This window comes from Sus scrofa, chromosome 14, assembly GCF_054392235.1.
Source record: "Sus scrofa isolate SSC_HxYL_T2T_F1_AM1 chromosome 14, Sscrofa_HxYL_maternal_Yorkshire_Landrace_v2.0, whole genome shotgun sequence".
NCBI classification, from domain to species: domain Eukaryota; kingdom Metazoa; phylum Chordata; class Mammalia; order Artiodactyla; family Suidae; genus Sus; species Sus scrofa.
In genome coordinates, this window is record NC_139396.1 from 103542128 (window position 1) to 103562250 (window position 20123).

General features: G+C 51.6%; 1 protein-coding gene across 7 annotated transcripts in view; it reads right to left on the bottom strand.

Moving 5' to 3' along the window:
- LOC106506054 (uncharacterized) overlaps nucleotides 1–20123 on the bottom strand; it is a 303642-nt gene that overhangs the window by 215935 nt on the left and 67584 nt on the right. Inside the window, exon 1 of one of the 7 annotated variants that reach the window (XM_084997455.1) lies at nucleotides 211–319. The exons of the other annotated variants lie outside the window; for them this stretch is intronic. The gene's annotated coding sequence lies outside the window, so the exon portion shown is untranslated. Of the gene's footprint in view, nucleotides 1–210; nucleotides 320–20123 lie in introns of those variants that run through there. 7 annotated transcript variants of the gene reach the window in all.

Genomic DNA, 20123 nt, shown 5'->3' on the forward strand with positions numbered 1-20123 from the left:
ACAGGCGCCCCCCGACCCGCTGCCCGGGCTCTGCGCGCACGAGCCCCGAGCCTCCCGCTCCACCCGGCCCTTCCCATCCCCGCCCGCCCGCCTGCCTGCCCGGCCCGCCACCACCTCCCGGCGACCGGGCAGGAGCAGCCGTAATTGGATCCGCGCCTCCTCCTCCCAGCTCCCCGCCCCCAATCGGGGAGCCGGATAAATGCCGGGTACCTTGGCAAAACAGTCGGATCCAAACCTATTATTTGGCTAATGGGCTTCCCCCGTGCGGCTCCGCAACACCCCGCAGACTCCCCCCACTCCATTTCCCAGAGCCGGTCCCGCGCCCCTTCGCGCCGCCGCCTCCCCGCCCCGCTCCAGGAGGGGCTCGGCCGGGCCTCCGGATAACTGGAGGAAGCGCGGGGCCGAGGCTTCAAGGGCCTCATTGTTCTGCCTCGAGGGGCACATTGAAAATGCTCCAGGATTTGCTTCCTGTGAAAACAGCCTGGGAGGGAGGGGGCGATTCACGGTGGAAAGACATTATCCTCCTGGAAGCTGCCCAGATTACACAGGGAGAAAAGGGTTGTTTTGATTGTTGCTGGCTCTTTCTTTCCTTCTTTCTTTCTCCCTTTTTCTTTCTTTCTTTTTCCTTTTGGCCCTCCCCGCCTTTTGCTACCCTCCCAGGGCCCAAGATGAATCCTGAGGGCTGTTGAGCAAGTTGGAAATGTGGAGCTGTTTTCCGCATAAATAAGGCCAGTGAGCGATAGCACCAGATATAAAGTCTGATTCAGAGAAATTCTAAAGAACGCAGGGGCGATGAGGTGGGCAAATCCAAGAAACTCATTTCCCCAGCATGCCCTTCTGAGTCACATCTTGCACCATGAGGGGAAAACACATCACACCACAATATGTCACATGCCTGCTGCAGAGGAACGGCCTGGTGGGGGATGTAGAGCTCCTCCTTCCTGAGCCTGGGTCAGCACAGCCAGTCCCACTCAGGGCCAAGGTCAGCTGGGCGGAGGCAGGGATCAGCCTCACCACAGGCCCTGGGAAAACCTGGTTCTTCCGCTTTCTACCTGAATGACCTTGAACGTTAATAATAGTAACAGGGAACCCTTAATAACACCTACTGTGTGCTGGGCTCCCTTCTGTGTGTTTTACATGTATTATCTCATTTAATCTTCACCACACCCTGATAAGGCAGGTGCTTTGATTATCCCTACTTCCAGATGAGGAAGCTGAGTCTAGAAAGGTTCAGGAACTGCCTGATGTCACGCAGTTAGGAAGAGGAGGGGGCCACCCAGCAGACCGGCTCTCAAGTTCCTGATCTTGGCCTCTGTGTGACTCTTCTGAACCTCACACTCCTCATCAGGAAATGGAGATAATGACTCTGACCTCATGAGGGGGTGGGAGGATGCATTAAGAAAATGTGGGCAGTGTTCAGGACCACACTGAACTAACTCCTTTTGATACTGCCATTGTTTTCATGTAAACAAGGGACAAATAAGGACAGTTCCTTCCTAACTCCTAGGCTTGTCAGGAAGGCTAGTAGAGGCTGATTAAAGGGGCCATCCCAGCACAGTGCCTGGCCCTTAACAGATGCCCATGGTTATTTGTTTTCATCTCCTTCCTTTTCCCATTACTTCTCAGCCAACCTAGCGGCTTCTTCTTGTCTAAAGATCCTCCCGTGTAACTACCCATCAGGGTAATCATATAGATGCCTCTCCCCATATGCTTGCCACCCATCCATGTCAAACTATGTGGATTTTTCCACAAATAACCTGGCCCTATCCTGACCACTCTACTTTCCATTTCAGTCCACTGCTCCCAGCCCCCTGCCCTGCTCCACCTGTACCACTCCTGATCCATCTTACACTGCCCTGCTGCTTCTTTATTTCCAATGCCCCCTTGCTTCTCATATTCTAAAATCTACTTCTCACCTGTTTTCTTTCTGTCCCCCAACCCACCACCCCCAGCTAGAATGTAAGCTCCTTAAGGAGTTCCTGCTCTGGCTCAATGGGATCGGCAACATCTTGAGGACAGCATCTTGGGAGCACTGGGATGCAGGTTCCATCTCGGCCTGGCACAGTGAGTTAAGGATCTGGCATTGGCACAGTGGGTGGCTTAGGTCAAGACTGTGGCTTGGATCTGATCCCTGGCCCAGGAACTCCATATGCCATAGGCGGTCAAAAAAATGAAAAGAGGAAAAAAAGAAGAAGAAGAAGAAGAAGAATGTAAGCTCCCTAAGAGCAGGGAACATCCTTCTTTCACTGATGAATCCCAAATGCGGAAAACCATTCCCGTCTCGTAGAAACCCTTGATAGGTATTTGTGGAATGAATGAATGGGCCTTCGCACAGGCTCTTCCCTCTTGTTGAGTCCTCATCCACCTTTCCCACCCCCAAACCCTGTCCTTGTTCACCAGGGATACTCCGATTCATCCTCCAGGTCCCCACCTCTCTGAATCCTTGCACCAGTCTTCTCACCCCAGGGCCCTGGTCGTGGCTCACAGTGCACCCTCCTTTCCCCCCACTGCTCTGTACCTCACCATGCCCACCCACCTTCCTTCTCAGACCTCCCCGCTGGCCCTTCTGGAACTCACTTCCTTTAAGAAGTAGGTTCACTTCTTCTTGTGAACACAAAAAGTATTCATGAGGACACGTCCCTCTGTCCTCGGCCTTGTGATGGAAACCTTGCAACTCCCACGCCCTCAGTCCTCCCAGGGGAGGCTATTCCTGTTTCCACATCTCACTTCCTTGAGTGCTCCCCACGGTGCCCATACCCCTTCACATCCCCAGGGGTGTTTCCAGACCATGATTCCGTCAACCTCTGTGATGGAGTTTTTCTCTCTTGGGATGCATGCCATCCAACTCTCATACCTTGTCCCTCTCTTCATGCGTCTCAGACTCCACCTTCCCCGCCACCCTCCCATCCCTCCTTGCCCATCTGACCCCAGATCACAGTCTCTCCTTCTCTTGTCCAGGTCTGCCATCAGCCCGATGGTCTTCAGCATCTGTTTGGGTGCCATCCAACACCTGGACTCTCCAGAGCTTCGGCTCTCCCTCCCCAAGGACCTTCTCCCTTATTCAAACCCAGCCCCCCATGCGCCCTCTCCCAAGGCCATCACCTAGAGCTTTTCCTCTTCTTCCACTTTTGTGTGTGTGTGTGTCTTTTGTCCTTTTAGGGCCACTCTCGTGGCATACGGAGGTTCCCAGGCTAGGGGTCTAATCCAGGCTGTTGCCGCCTGCCTACGCCAGAGCCACAGCAATATCAGATCCTACACCACAGCTCACGGCAACACCGGATCCTTAACCCACTGAGGAAGGCCAGGGATCGAACCCGCAACCTCATGGTTCCTCGTCAGATTTGTTTCCACTGTGCCACGACAGGAACTCCTCTTCTTCCACTTCGACCTCAACAGCTCTTTCCCTCTGACCACATCCTCTAGCTGCCCCAATGGTCTGGTCATCTGAATGGCCCTCTTGCCAGCACCCTCGATTCCTTTGCACACCACCCCTCCTTTCATCTGTCCACCTCACTTCACCCGGGGCCAATCCAAGCACCATCTTTACGCCACACGCTCAGGCTGCTAAGGACCCACAGCAGAAAGATTTTGGGCCCATGTCAGTTATAAGGTCTTCAGCCTTAGCTGAACCTTTGATGTCCCCCCAAAGTCCCCTGGCCTGCCTTGGCCAGCTTCCAATTCCATTCCCCTCACCAACCCCTTGCCTCATTGACCTTCACCCCTCTCCTCATGACCCCTGTCACTCCTGCCCACCTCGTTTCCTGGAGACGCCTAACTTCTTCAGAACCATTCAGGCCTTCGCAACCCGCACACCCATCCTGATCACCTCTGTCCAGAATCAGAGGGAAACGACAGTCCGTCTTTCATCTGACAGGCCACCTTTCCGATTGTGTGCTGGGCCATCCACTCTGGTGCCTCCATCAATTACCTGCCTCCCCTGGGCCTCTAGAACCTCCTTCTAGAGGCCCACGCAGTTACCCACCTGCCCTCTGGCAGGCCTTCCTCACTTGGCCTGCATGACGTCACTTGGGCTGGCCTCCTGCCTCTCTATCACCTCTTCATCTCCTGGGGCCCTCCCTTCCTCCGCCCACCCCCTAAAGGTCAAGGTCCACAGGGAGAGATCTGCTCCTCCCTCTACGTCTGCCTGTGCCATCTCAGCACTCCAGCCATCCCCTAAGCTTATCATTCCAAATCTGCCTTTCCAGCTCAGGCCTCTCCCCTGACCGCCAGACCCTGGGTTTCAGGCCACCTCCTAGGATTCTGTCATCACCTTACCACCGCCCCAACACCTTAGACTCACCATGTCTCAACCTGAGATCAGCCTTGAGTCTCCAAGTGTGCCCCGCCCCCTGAATTCCTTGTGGCTGGAGTTGCACCACTGCTCAGCCCCTGACAAGGACAGCCTTGCTTTGACTCCCTCCCACATCCCGCATGTGGCCAGTCAGCCACTCGGTCCCAACAACCTGCCTTCCTAAGTGTTTCTCAACTCATCCCTCTCCCCGGGTCCCCACTAACACCACCCAAGGTCAAGCCCTCATCTTCTCTTCCTGGGTGATTGCAACCATCTCCCCTGCCTCCCGCCTTGGCTCCGTCTGAGTCAGCCACCACAGTCCTGCCCAGGCCATTGTTTGAAACACAAATCCAAACAAGCCCTCTCCAGCTTAAAACCCCTGTAGGATGGACTCAAACTGCCAAGGGTGACTGATGGGGTCCCGGACCTGGTCCCCTCCCTGATCCCTCTGTTGTCCCCTACCTTCACCCTTGAGCTGGGGCATGTGTTATCATAGCATAAGGCAGCAATCACTTTACACAGCTGCATGACTCTGTGGTTTTGTTCACGCTGTTGGAACTGCTGTCAGCACCCTGCCCCATTTGCAGTCTGCTTAATTCTCTGTCATCTTTCAAAACTCATCTCAGGTGCCTCCTCTTCCAGGAAGCCTTCATTGGCCATCCTTCCTCCATTTAAGGTTAGATGCTCTGCATTGGGTATAGGACTATTCTCTTAGAAGTACTTATTTAGCTAGCCTTCTCAAGTTATGAGTCTCTCTTGTTATGTGAATTCTAGGCACCTAGAGCTTATGAAGTGCTCAGAAAGGTCAAATGGAGGTGAGGATGGTGCCGGGCACATAGTGGGTGCTCAGGTGATGGCCAGCTCTCCCACTCAGGCCCTGCCCCAGGCAGAGGCTGAGGGCAGCTTTTCCCTTCAGCCTTTGAAAATACTGAAAACATGATATTGTCCTTCTTAGACCGGCCATCCTTTCCAGTGGGGGTGGTAGAGGGGGTGAGTCAGGAGACACCATCACAGCTTTCAAAACAGAAGGAGTATACTATTTCAGACCAAATCTAAGCCAGGTCTTCCAGCTGACACTCAGTCCCAGCTTTCCATGGGTGTGTCTCTCTGACTCCACTTTACCTCCAGCTCTTATCCTCAGTCCAGCATCTCCCCTCCAAGCTGTCCCTAACTCACTTCAGTTCTCACACTCAGAACTAGCCTAGGGCCGAGAAAAACCCCTCACCCAGGAACAAGAAGCAAGGTTCTACTCCTGGTTCTGGCATTGACCCCTGGTGTGAGCTTAGCTGGTGCCTCCCCACTCGGGGATCAGTTCTGCCTCATAGAGTGAAGGATAGAACAGAGGACCCAGCAGGCCCTTGAGTCTGCATGTAGAATTCTCAGAGGCAATGAATACAGCTGGGATCTGGAGGTGACCAGGGGACTCCACCCTCAGGGACCTCAAAGGCATGTCACCTCTCTGCCCTCGTCCTTATGCATCTTGTGCTTCACCTCTGACCACAAGACACTTCTAGCTGTTAAAAATAAAAAGAAGCCAAAGCCACCAGATCCAGCTAGGACAACTCTCCTAATACAAGAGAGGTGGGGGCTATTTTTATTGCGGTCACTAAGCTTGAGACTAATCCAGGAAAATCAAATAGTGACATGACTTGGCCCATGCGAACTGATCTGACCCCAGAGAAAATCCTTGTTGGTCAATCTTTGTTGTGGTGGCCTTCAAGGGTTTCAGGCCAATGTCACAGAGCGAGGCAGGGAGCGCCGTGTTCGCGTGCTCAGAGCATCGGCCAGGTTTGGCGGAGGCTGAAAGGTGCGCGGCCCACATGGAGCTGCTGGTGGCCTGGGAGGAAGAGGACAGCCACCATCCTGCGGAGGCAGCCTCACCTGTGCCCTGCTGCTGTTGCTGTCCTGAGCAGGGTGGGGGGGTGGGGGAGACTTGGGACATGTAGGAAAAGCTCCAGAGAGGAGGCAGGATTTGAAGACAGCGTGAGGAGGAGACAGTGTCAAGAGGAGCCAAAGCATGTTTTTGATCTTGTCTCTCTCCGCTAAAAGCCTTCCTTGGCTCCCCGCCGTCAAGTGGATGAAGTCCAGACTCCCTGGCTGGCATGCAAAGGCCTCCCCACACTGACCCTGGGGTGACCCCTCCACTCCTGCCCACTCTCCCTCACAGGTCCTGGGGGTCAGCCTCCTCGAGGGCTGCTCATGGCTCCGCCGACGTGCCTCGTTCTCTCTTGCTATGCAGTGGCTTTGCACATGCCATTCCTGATGCCTAAGACACCGTTCCCGCTCCTCCTCAGTCCCCCCACTTTCTCCCATCTTTGTGGAAAATCCCTTCTTCTTCTCTCAGGCTCACCTCCAGTATCCTTTGTCAGGGGCCTTCCCCAAGCTCCTAACTGGAATCAAATGATTTGTCCTCCAGTTCTGCAGAGCAGTACCTTGTATTCACAACCAACCAACAAATACACAACGCCATGCTCTGAGACAGAAATAATCCCTGTCAACTATGAAACATGTCACCACCCTGCTTTCACAATTGCTCCATCACCTGACTCTCACTGTCTGTGGAGTGGGAAGGGACAGAGTAACACTGGCCACACCTGACGAGCAGGCACCTGGGGCTTAGCAACCTCAGGGGACTTGTCTGCAGCCAAAAGGTCACTCGCTGGCCATGTCACATGCAAGGCTGGCTCTAGATTCTAGATTCTGGAAGGTGGACTCCCAGTTCTGACCCTGTTCGACCATCTTTCTCCCACCCCTCCCTGTCTCCTTAGGTGAGCCTCTTGCTCCCTGAGGGCAGAGGTCTTGGCCAGGTCACACAATGTCCCCTGGAGTACACAGCATTCCGCACACAGCAGGTCTGCTGTTTCCATGACAAAGAGGCGGGCTCTGAGTAGCACGGGGAGCAGGGAGAAGAGGTCCCCACAGCCCTGCTCACGGCAGTGTGTCTGGGACAAGTGGGAGAAGGGGCAGGGGGCAGCCTGAGTTAGGTTGGGTAGGGCCAGCCAGGCCATGGGTGAGGATGCGAGGGCATGGGAGCAGCTGGAGGATGTAGAGAGAGGCTGTTTTGCAACCTTCCTAGCCAGTGCCCCCAGGAAAGAGCCATCACTGTGCGAGGGACTCCCCAACCCAGCCCAGACCCCCACACCACCCCAGCTTAGCTGCAGCCCCGTGTGTAGACTCCATTTGGAAGGGCCTGCTCCTTCCTGGGATGAGAGACTTTAGGGACGGTTGTTGGGGTGGCCTGGAATGCACACGTGGATTGGGGTCCACTCTCCCGAGGGCAGGCCAGCAGCCGTGGCAGACCCCAGAGTGGCGACCTGAATGTGTCCCTCCTGGGAGCTCTCTACAGCCCAGGGTTGGAAATGGCTTGGCTCTCAGGGAGGCAGAAAGAGTGGTGACAGCTCCTCTGGTTCCCTGGCCCTGCAAGTCCCCTTTGCCGCCAACTCCCCAGGATTGAGTAGACGCTCTCTCTGTGCTGTGGCCCAGGCCTGCTCAGGGGAGCTCCCCCTGCACAGGCGGCAGACTGCTCCCCAGACAGAGCCAGCATGTCAGCGTTTCTGAAGACACGGAGGAGAAGTCTGGATTTACTGAGATAGCAGTCTGCGAGGGCAGCCAATGGGACAGGGAAGGAGGCGCCTCTGGGGCCCCACTGGGCCCGCAGCCTGGGCACCCAGCCACGCAGGGAGCTCCTAGCAGGCTCACTCCTCACATGCTGCAGGGAGGGGCTCTGTCAGGGGCAGAGGGCCCAACCCTTGGCCCTCCCCGGTCACCAGCAGCACACAGAGACCAGCACAGGGGCCCCGGGTTCAGCTGCTGCCAAGACACCTGCCACAAGAACATACAGCAGTTCCATCGTGAACCCAGTACAGGATCTCAACCCACAGCATCGCAGCTGGCTCCCTGGCCCGGCTCCCAGAAGGCCCTGCTCATTTGGGCCCAGGGCCCCTTCCCCATTATCTCTCAGGCTGATGTCTTCCTGGAACACCACCTCCAGATACTTTCACTGGCCACTCCCCCACTTGGATCAGGGTGGCCAGGTAAAATACCGGATGCCCAGGTAGATTTGAATTTCAGATTAACAATGAATGCTTGGTATCCCATGTAATACCTGGGATATACTTATATTAAAACCGTATTTACTGTTTATCTATAATTAAACTTGGCAGCCTATATTTTCAGTTGCTAAGTCTGGCCACCCTAACTTGGATGTCTTATCCATCCACCTCACCTGTAAGGACAGGTGCTCTTTCCTCACATCTAGTGGGTAAGCCCTGCTGGCTTTGCCTCCCGAGGGCCTCTATCTTCCATCCTGTTCCAGTTTATCTATTGCCATACAGTAACTTGTTCATAAACTTAGTGGCTTAAAACACGAACTATTTTAATATCTTCTACGATCTTGTAGGTCAGGAGTTCAGGCAGGGCTCGGCTGGGTGACGCTTCTAGTCCATGTTATGTGGATGGGTCTATCTTAAAGTTCTATGCTGGCTTCATTTGCATGTCTGCCACCTTGGCAGGGATGCCAGAAGGCAGAGCTCTGCAGAGAGCTGCATGTGGCCTCTGCAGCATGGATGCTTTGAAGCCATCAGACATCTTCCATGGCAGCTCAAGGACCCCATATGATATCTGTCTGTCCTAAGGGGCTCAGGGAAGTTGCAGCCAGACTCAGAGTTCCCAAACATCACTTCTGCCATATTCTATTGGTCAACAGAGTCACTAAAGCCAGCCTAGGTTCAAGGGTCTAAAATTAGATGGCACCTCTTGAGGGCAGGATTAGCAAAGAGTGCACGGGTGTCTTTACCCTATTACACACATCTTGCCCTCTCCATCCCTTCCGCATGGCCCCAGGCTCAGATTCTCAGCTCCTGTATTCTTTCTGGTCTTCTGACCAGTCCCTCTGCCTCTGCCTTCTCATCCATCATTTTCCATTTTAGCTACTGCCATACTTAATTTTTCCAAGATCCTGATCTGACCATGTCACTAATTGCTTAAGCAATCTTCAGGGGTCCCTTTTAGACTCCGAACTTTGCCAAGATAGGGACCAAGTTTGCCCAGCACCAGCACAGAGCCTGACATAATTAGTGCTCAGGAAATATGGTCAAAGACATGCCTGAGTGAATGAGCTATAGGATAGTGTCCAAATTCCATAGCCCAATATTCACAAGTTTTTGTTATATGCCCCCCACTCACCCATCTTGACCCCCTGCATGCAGCCTTTAAGGCTGTTCAGAACACACCTCCTTAAGACTTCAAACACACCTCTCCCTCCATGACTTCTCATTGGCTGTTCCTTTGGCACATGCTGTCTTTCCTCCTTACCTACCTTGTAAATTCCTATGCATCCTGCACAGCTCTGCCTGAGAGTCAGTGCCTATCTGAAGCCTTTCTCAAGCTTCCCCACCCCACTTCCTATAGCTTTATCCATATCAATCAGTAATACATTTATCCCAAATGTAAATTCCCTCTGCTATCTAGCTCCCTGAATACGCAGCATGAGTGAAGGGCTTCCTGAGATTAGACAGGCTGCCACTAGGTCAAGCGCATTAATGAACATTTGTGGAAAGCAATGAAAATAGCTCTGCTTCTTTCTGGCTGTTTCACATCTTCCAAGGCCATGATCAAGCTTCACATCCTCGAGCAAACATTTCCTGACCACTACTTCCGACAAATGTGTGCTGTGTGGTATAGAGCCCTGACCTCCCAATGCAGCCAGCCTGCACTCATTTGGCACTTTCTGTATACAGACAGACAGCACCCCTTCGGTTGTTTGACTAATATTCCCTGGGAACCTCCAGTGAGCAGGGCCTGCAGTGGGTGCTACAGAGTGTCCTCTGCTGCTTGGAATTCACCATCTGAGAAGATACACAAGTAAAAAGTGATGGCGGGGAGTTCCCATCATGGCTTAGAGGAAACGAATCTGACTAGCACCCATGAGGACACAGGTTTGATCCCTGGCCTTGCTCAGTGGGTTAAAGATCCAGCATTGCCATGAGCGGTGGTGTAGGTCACAGACAAGCCTCGGATCTGGTGTTGCTGTGGCTGTGGCGCAGGCTGGTAGCTGCAGCTCTGATTCAACCCCTAGCCTGGGAACCTCCATATGCTGAGGGTGCAGCCCTAAAAAGAAAAAAAAAAAAAGCAATGGCAATGCTGAGGATGATGGTAAATAGAAGGGGTGTCCCCAGGAGGGACTCCCTATCCCCACTTGGGTCGGAAGAGGTTGTCAAGGAAATGATGTCTAAATTGAGACCTGAAGGAAAGTAAGGATTGGCAAGCTTTGTTCAGATTGTGGGAACGGCATCAGCAAAAGTCAGGAGTTCCTTTCATGGCTCAGCAGTTAACAAACCCGGCTAGGATCTATCAGGATGCGGGTTTGATCCCTGGCCTCGCTCAGTGTGTTAAGGATCCAACATTGCCATGAGCTGTGGTATAGGTCACAGACACAGCTCGGATCTAGCATTGCTGTGGCTGTAGCATAGGCCAGTGGCTACAGCTCCAATTCAACCCCTAGCCTGGGAAACTCCATATGCCATGGGTGTGGCCCTAAAAAGCAAAAAAAAAAAAAAAAAAAAAAAAAAAACAAAGGCCAGAGACCAATTGAGGAACAAACTCAAAGGTTTCTTTTGGCTGGGACATAAAGTAGAGGGTGGGAGGGGATTACGGCAAGAGGAGAAACCAGAGGCGCCATAGCAAAGGGCCTTCCATATCCACTAAGACATTGGGACTCTGACACAGAGGACAATGTACTAGTTAATAATAATAGCTAACCTGTATTGACCAAGTACTATGTGCCAGATGGCTTACCTATAGTCAATCCACCCATCCTTGCTCTGAGATGGGTTACTGTGATCAATCATCACTCTCTCCAGAAGAGGCAGCTAAGACTCAAAGCTACTCTTCACCTAAGGTCACACACCTGGCAAAACAGAGCCGGGGCTCAACCCAGGCCACCTGACCCCAGAGCCTATATCCCAACCGCCCTATTACTCACAGGAGGAGCTCAGAGGATGGGGAAATGGATCATTAGACATTCATACCTTTCATCATTGGAGTGAGAAAAGCCCTGAGTTCTTGCTATGCAGCTCAGTTTCCCCATCTATAAAATGAAGAGTCTGGACAATTTGAGCTGATGCCAGGATGAGGCCTTCTCCAAGTCCTCCTTTTGCTTCAGCCTGCCAACCCCCAGGGGGCCATGCCCTGACTCACTGTTCCCCTGGGCTCCCCCAGGAGACCCTGGGGAGGGTCAGACCTCTGTCAGAGCAAATTCACAGATCCCATCCTCAAGTTCTTATCAGGAGCTCTTAGCAAGCAAATGCCCTCACCCCAGCAGTGAGCACCCTGCTGGAGTTCAGTCAGGGGAGGAGGGCGGGGGCTACCCAGTAAACACCACAGTGCCAATGCCCAGAATGGCCCAGACGCTGGGCATTGGGTTGGCACACCCGCAAAACACCCCACTGTCTTGGGACCTGGTCCAGGTCACCTTACCTGGTCTCCCCCAGGAGAAGGCAGAGGTTCTGAAATGGGGAGGGGCTGGCTGGCCCCCATTACAGCAGGTCAGAGGCAGGTTGGGTCTGGATGCAGCCAGCAGTCCGCTACATTCTCACATCATTAGTGTTCCGACTGAGAGGCTGGCCATGGTCATTGGGTTATCTGGTCATCATATGAGGCACTGCCATCCACTCATTCAGAGCTAGAAGCAAGCAGCAGCCTGTGTGTCTAGATATCAAGTCCTCTGCCTAGGGCTCTGGGATGCCCTTGATAAAAGCCGAAAATATCCAGAGCTAAAAACCCCTCCAAATAGTGAGGCTGGAGGGGAGAAAGGCATGTAGCCAGATGGTTCTGAGCTCAAGTTCTGTTCGGCATTCCTAGCCGGGACCTGGGGCAAGGGGCACAACATCTCTGGGTCTGTTTCCACATTTCAGAAGGGGAATGTTTGCTTCTTTCAGTAGTCGTGAGAAGGGGCCTGTGGCTATGGAAAACAGCATCCCTGTTTCAAAGATGCATGTGGCATGAAGGTCAACTGCCACACATGAGGTTTGGCGTTTGCTCTATCCCAGAACTGCTCCCATGCTGCGGTGCACACAAAGCCCCTGGGTCTCCGTTAAAAGACAGACTCAGGAGGTCTGGGGTGGGGCCCGAGGTTCTATATTTTTAGCTCACTGCCAGGTGACACCTGTGTTGCTGGTCCATGGAGTGGTATAGGTTTAAGAGTCTCTAGCAACCCCATTGGCAAGAAAGGTAGAAGCCAGATGGAATTTGATAGCGATGAAGCTGGGTAGCGGGATAAAAGGAGTTCCTTATGCCATCTCTACTTTTTTGGTTCGTGGGGAGGAGAGAGAGGGAGGGAATGGAGAATGACTGCTAACGGGTACAAGGTTTCTTTGAGGGATGGTGAAATGTCCTAAAATTAGATTATGGGGATGCTTGCACAACCCTGCAAATATACTAAAACCCAATGAACTATACACTTTAAATGGGTGAATTGTAAACAATAAAGCTTTTAAAAATAAATAAAAGAAGAGTAACTCCTTCGTGGGTTCTTCTGAGGAAGCAGTGACTGTGGGTAAATGCCTAGTTCCCTGGGAGAGAATGAAATTGCCTTCCCCTAGAGGCTGGATTTTCACAGCCTGCAAGTCTTTGAAGCAGGACCCAAGCGTGTCTAAAGCTAAACCCAGCGAGTTCACTGCCAAGGAGGTGATGAGTTTCGGAGAGAAATAGGTGTTGGGAGACTCCAGGAAAATGTTGGGGATCCAGATTCTGAAGCATGGAGGGCCCAGAGGAAAGGCCCTTCTGTTCTGAGCCTGGCTCTTCCCAGGCCTCGTACGAGGGATGGCCAAGCCCCCACCCCCAGGGCCTGAGCCCTTCCTCCGTCCTGCCCTCCCCTGCATCATGGTGATGGAATTCAGCTGAATTCAGAGTTCTGATGACCAAATTAGATTTCCTATCCTTGGCCCAGAAAGTGATTTTCCTCTCAACATTCTATACCCAGTGCCAAGGCCACCTCCTCCAAGGAGGCTTCCCTGATCTTCCACATCCCTGGATTCGCCTCTCCCTTAGAAAAGGGACCATTTTCCTCAGCCTGAACTATTAGGTCCCACAGGCTGGCTCTGGAGGACTCAGTGGACAGCTAGGACTTACAGAATCCCTGCAGGTGCCTGTTCCTGAGCAAGGTCCCCACTGTGGGGCATGCATCAGGGACCATTCATTCATCCAGACATTCCTTCATGTCCAGCTGGGCCTGAATCTCAAAATCACCTGCCAGGGAGATTGGTTTTGTGTGCCAGGCTCCTTGACTTCTCACCCGGACTTTGAGGCAGGTGAGCTTGTGGAGGCCCCTCGTGACAGAGTGTCATGGGTATCCTGCATGGAGCCCAGGGCTGGAAGCCAGGAAATCAGGACCTTCTTCAGATGATGACTGCAGGCAACAAGCTTCAGCTTTCTGGGCCTCAGTTTTTCCATCAGCAGGATGGGGGTAAAAGCCATGCCTGCTACCCTCCTCCTAGGGCTGTTGGGAAATCAGAAGAGCCCCAAGTGGGGACCCTCCCAGCCTTTAGAAACACTCTCCCCTCTGTGAGGTCAAGCAGCTGAAAAGCAGAGAAGAGGGCTGTGGACTGGAATCAAGGCAGCGCCACTGTCTTCCCCTGCAGGGCCTCAGTTTCCCCTTTGTCTAACGAGAATGAGTCCTCCCTCATGGGACGGAGGGGCCAGGCCTGCCAGGACCTGACAAGATCAGCAGAGTCAGAGCTCCCAGCCAGAAGAAGCCCCACTGAGAGGCGGCAGAGAGGAAGCCTTCATGCACACATTGTCTGGGGAGAGCAGTGGAGCCCCACGAAGCAGGCACAGGGCCAGAAGCAGGTGGCCATCACCTCAGAGGCTTGAGAGCATCACCCCTGGCACCAGACTCCCTGGGTTCAAATCCCGGCCTCACCACTTACTAGCTGGGGGACACAACCTTTTTGCTTTACAATGAGGATAATAATAGCACTACTTGATAAGTTGTTAAGAGGAGTTATTCCATTAATATAGGCAGTTTAGAACAGAGCCTAGTGACTATAAATACCATCAAGTGTTAGCTGTTGCTGTAATTCATTCATCAGGCACCTGCTATGCTGGGCACTGGGAGCACAGCCCAGAACAAGGCCACAGTGACCCCACTGCACAGAGCCGACTGTTTAGCAGGTCAGGCAGACTAGACCCAGAACTCATGAACCAGCAGACATGATAGACGGTGATAGTGCCGGGGTGGAAAAAAGGATGGGGTGGAGGAGCTGTCAAGGAAAAGAGGGGATGTATTTTGTGGCAGTCTGGGAGGGCTTCTCTGAGGAAGTGTCCTTTTGGCTGAGAGCTGAATAACGTAGAGAGCCAGGCATGAAAAAACAAAAGGAAGGCGGGTCCAGGCCATCCAGACAGCATGCAAAGCTCAGCACATCAAGAAGGGAGCTGCAGCCAAGGGCCCAGGCTGCTCCTCTGCTCATGCAAGCCAGGCCTTGCTGTCACCATCAGTCCCATCCGCCCCCTACCTTGCCCCTCTCACTGGAGATTTTGCTCTCCAGGTAGTGCTAGATGAACAGGTCTGACCTTGGGCCTCACGGTCATCATTGGTCCTGGGAGGACAAGGTAGCAAGGAGCCCTGGGCTCTGTGGGATAGGCCAGGATAGAGAAAGGCTGTGCCAAGAGGGGAGGGAGCAGGGGACACCAGAGCAGTCCAGAGAGGCCAGCTGTGTCCATCAGGGCAGAGCCTGGGGAATACTGATCTGGCCCCACAGTCCCTACATGAGCCTATCAGGGCGGGGAGGGAGCTCCAAGAAACATCTAGCCCAGCCTTCATGGGAGCCCATGCTCCACTCTGGGCCCCAGCTGGGGCTGTGCAGCATCCTCCATGCTCCTCCAGCCCCCAGGCATGAGCCCTCAGGTGGCCTTATCCTGGAATCGGCCTCCTCCCATTCTGCCTTTGAGGTCAAAGAGACCCCATCTCCTCCTCTGCTTCCTGCTGCCCAGGACAGCCTAACCCCACTCCCTGCCAGAGCCCCCTCTCTTCTGAGAACACCAGGCTCAGCCTGTGACTCCCTCGATCCCGGGATGCGGGCTTGGCCTCTGCTCTGCGTCTGCCCTTCCCTTACTGGCCAGTCCCTAGCAGGACAGAAGCACAGGGAGCCACCCTTCCTCTGCTGTGTCCTGTTCCCTCAGTGTCCTTGGGCCCACCTTCTTACTCAAGTGAAAGCCTGCTCTCAAGAAAGAAGCATACATTGTAGTGACGGCAATGTTCCCTGTCTTATCCATTGGTGCCGAAGTCCACACAGTGACAGTGTGCTGCGGGTTTACACGATGTTACCATGGGGGGAGACTGGGTTACAGGTACATAGGACATCTGCAGTATTTCCTTTCTTTCTTTCTTTCTTTCTTTTTTTTTTTTATTTTTATTTTTAGGGCTACATTTGCAGCCTGTGGAAGTTTCCAGGCTAGGGGTCTAATCGGAGTTATAGCTGCCAGCCACAGCCACAGCCACAGCAACGTCAGACCCAAGCCGCATCTATTACCTACATCATAGCTCACAGCAAGGCCAGATCCTTAACCCACTGAATGAGGCCAGGGATCAAGCCTGCATCCTCATGGATACTAGTCAGGTTCATTACCACTGAGCCACGCTGGGAATTCCCACGTATTACTTCTTAAGCTGCATGTAAATTACAATTACCTCAAAATAAAAGATTTTTGGGGTGTTTTTTTGTTGATGTTAGTTTTTGTTTGTTTGTTTTTTATGGTTGCACCTGTGACATATGGAAGTTCCCAGGCTAGGGGTCAAATCAGAGCTGCAGCTGCCAGCCTACACCACAGCCACAGCAACAGCAAAGCCAGATCTGAGCCACATCTGTGACCTATGCAGAAGCTTGCAGCAATGGTGGGTCCTTAGCCCACTGATCAAGGTAGGGGATCGAACATGCATCCTCAGGAAGACTACTTCAGGTTCTTAACCCACTGAGCCACATTGGAAACTCCAAAAAGGGTTAATTAAAATTAACTTATAAAAGAAAGAAGCATAATAACATAAAGTATTATTGTAATTATTTTGGCTCCTCCTCCTCCTCCTGCCTTCGGTGTACAAACTTTCAAAGATGCAGTCAGACTCTTAAAGTGACTACGGGCTCATGGCCATAAATGCCCCTCAAAGGCAGCCCCCTGCACCAGACAGCTCCAGACACAACTCCCACTTTACCTAGCTCAGCCTTTCTCCTCACATGCTCCTGTTACACAGATGAGAAGACTGAGGCCCCAAAAGGAAGAATGGTCTGCCTGACATCAGGTGCACACAGCATGTCGTGGCAGGGCTGTTGCACTTGTGAGTTGGTCTGACTCATGATCAAGATGTGTGACTAGCTCAGAGCAGGCACTCAATCATCACACATTTCAGTCTCTTCCTCACTCTTCCTGCCTGCCTGCCTTCTTTCATCCCTTACTTCTCTCTGCCTTTCCCCTTTACTCCTTTTCTTCCCACCCGAGTCTTACTCAGCCTCAGAGGGCAAATGCTCCAGTTATCTAATTCTGTGAAATAAACCACTCCCAAAACTTAGTGGCTCAAGTCAACAATGGTCATTTATTTTGCTTGCAAATCTGCGTGGAAGGCAAGGCCTAGCAGGAAAGGTCTGTCTCTGTTCCGTGCAGCACTGGCTAAAGCAGTGCACCAGGAAGCTGGAGGATCCACCCCCAAGACAGCTTCCCCTGAGGGGCTGGCAGGTCACTGCTGCTGAGACCTGGGTTCATCTCCACTCAGACATCCACAGGGGCCCCTCCAGGCTGTTGGACTTCCTCACAGCATGGTGGATGGGTTCCCAGAGCAAATATCCCAAGACATAGGAAGCAGAGGTGGCTAGCTTCTAAAGACCTGGGAACTGGCCCGAGGTTACTTCTGCCATATTTTATTAGTCAAGAACTTCCAGAGCCAGACTCAAAATAGGGGCATAGATCCCAACTCTCAACAGGATGAGTGTCAAGACATTTTTGTTTTAAACTGTCATAGTATAGAAGATAGATATACAAAAATTAGTTGCATTTCTATCTACTTCCAATGAACAAGGAAGATAAAATTAAGGCAATTCATTTACCATAACATCAAAAAGAAAGGAGTATTTAGGAGTAAATTTAACAAAAGAAATAAAAGAATTGTACACAGAACACCATACAATATTGTTAAAAGACATCAAAGAAGATCTCAGGAAAAGGAGACTTAAGTAAAAATGAATTGGAAGACTCAAAACTGCTGCAATGGTGAGTTCCCCCAAATTACCATTAAAATCCCTATCAGGAGCTCCCATCATGGTGCAGCAGAAACAAATCCGACTAGGAACCATGAGGTTGCAGGTTCAATCCCTGGCCTTGCTCCACGGGTCAAGGAACAAAGAACAAAGTGGGAAAACTCACACTACTAGATTTCAAATTTTACCGCAAAGCTACAGTAATCAAGATAGCACCATAACAAAAAGATAGGGGAATGGATCAATGCAAGAGAGTATAAAATCCAGAAATAAAACCACTTATCCCAAGTTTTAGCTATGCAACGACTAGAAAACTATGCAACCACTAGAAAAATATAGAACACCTTTATGACTTAAGTAAACATTTCTCAGTTATAGATAAATACGACCCTATAAATATGATTCATAGTAGAAAAGAATAGATAAATTTTAAACTTTTTAGGGAGTCACCTGCAGCATATGAAAGTTCCCAGGCTAGGGGTCAAATCAGAACTGCATTGGAGTTCCTGTTGTGGCGCAGCAGTTAACAAATCTGACTAGGAACCATGAGGTTGTGGGTTCGGTCCCTGGCCTTTCTCAGTGGGTTGGGGATCCGGCGTTGCCGTGAGCTGTGGTATAGGTTGCAGACACTGCTCAGATCCCGCATTGCTGTGGCTCTGGTGTAGGCTGGTGGCTACAGCTCTGATTAGACCCCTAGCCTGGGAACTTCCATATGCCGCAGGAGCGGCCCTAGAAAAGGCAAAAAGACAAAAAATTAAAAATTAAAAAAAAAAAAACAACTGCATCTGCTGGCTTACACCATAGCTGCAGGAACTCAGGATCCAAGCCACATCTCAGCTTGCAGCAACACTGGATCCTTAACCTGCTGAGCCACAATGGGAACTCCAAAATTTAAAACTTTTGCACTTCAAAAGACGATGAAGAAAATGAAGATGCAAGCCGCAAACTAGGAGAAAATGCTGACAAATTATGAATCTGATAAAGAACATGTATCAAAAATAGATGATAAACTTTTACAAATCAATAATAAAACAAAAAACCCAATGAAAAGAAGAGATTTGAATAAACACCAAAGATCCACAAATGACTAACAGGCCCATGAAAAGAAACTCAGCATCATTAGCCATCAGGGAAAGAAATGCAAGTAAGAGATACTCCTATAGACCCAGGAGAACGGCTGTAATAAAAAGAAAAACAGTAGTAAGCATTGGAGAGGAAGTGAAGAAACTGAAATCTTTACATGGTGTGGGTGAGGATACAAAATGGTACAGCCACCTTGGAACACGTTTGGCAGTTTCTTTTAAAGTTAAGCATATACTTAGCATATGACTCCTAGGTACTTACCCAAGAGAAATGGAAATAAATATCTATGCGAAGACTTCCCTACAACTGTTCATAGCAGCCTTATCTGAAATGTCCCTAACTTGGAAGCAGTCCTCATGTCTGTGATCGGGGGAAAGGATTAATAAAATGTGGATAACCACACACCAGAATACCACTTCGCAATAAAAAGGAATGAAGTCCGGACACCTGAAATAAGAAGAATGTACCTCAGAAGCATTATGCTGAGTTAAAGAAGCCAGACACAAAACGTTCCTTATCATGTGACTCCATTTACACAAAATTTCTAGAAAAGGGGAAACTGTAGAGAAAAAAAGTAGATCAATAATTTCCTGGAGCTGAGGGCTGGAGTGACTCAAAGTGGGTGTGAGGGAACTCTTTGGAGTGATGGAAATGCTCTAAACTGGTTTGTCATGATGGCCGTGCACTATATAAATTTATTAAAACGCATCCAACGGCGCACTTCCAATGGGTAACTTTCACGGTTTGTAAATTATATTTCAATAAAGCTGGTTTTTCTAAAAAGCTACAGCAAGGCGCCAGCCTAGAAAAGGCCGTGGGAGATTCTGGGGGACAAGACTGGCCCCGGAAAGGCAGAGTGCTCTGGACTCAAGCCCCCAGAACACAGACTGACCTGAGCCTCTCAAAACCCTTTAATCAGGCCCTGACCCCAGATCCCCCAGCACCCTGGCCACGGACAGCTCAGAGGCCTCTTCCTGGGCTCCCTGGGAGCTCACCAGTCACGGGATAGCACCATCCTTCAGTCCACTGTGCCACAGTCCTGCTGGCCTCACACGCAGCTCTGCCACCTGTACTGCCAGTGCTGTGTGGCCAGGTTCCCACCCACCAGGATCCCCAAAAAAAGTGTGGTGGACCCCGGACAGGTCAATTCACCTCCCCGGGCCTCCGTTTCCTTGTCTGCCAGTGTGGCACAACCACCTGCCTCTCTCAGGAGGTAGGTTATGTCGGGGGAGTGGGTGAGATGGTGCCCAGAGAACTGGCAGGTCACGGGTAAACGTGGTGGGAAATTAAACCACTGGGCCCTGGGGCATCATGGGAAATGGGAGAGAGGCTTCTAAACTCAGGTCCAGTCCTAAATCTATGTGCCCAATCCCCCCATGCAACGATGTCTCGGTGAGGGGGGAAATCCTTGGAGATCTCCATCCAACCTCTATCTCATTCAGGGTCTCTTCTAGCACAGCCTAGAGGGTTGGGAGCTCACATTTGGCTTGGACTCCTCTAGCACTGGG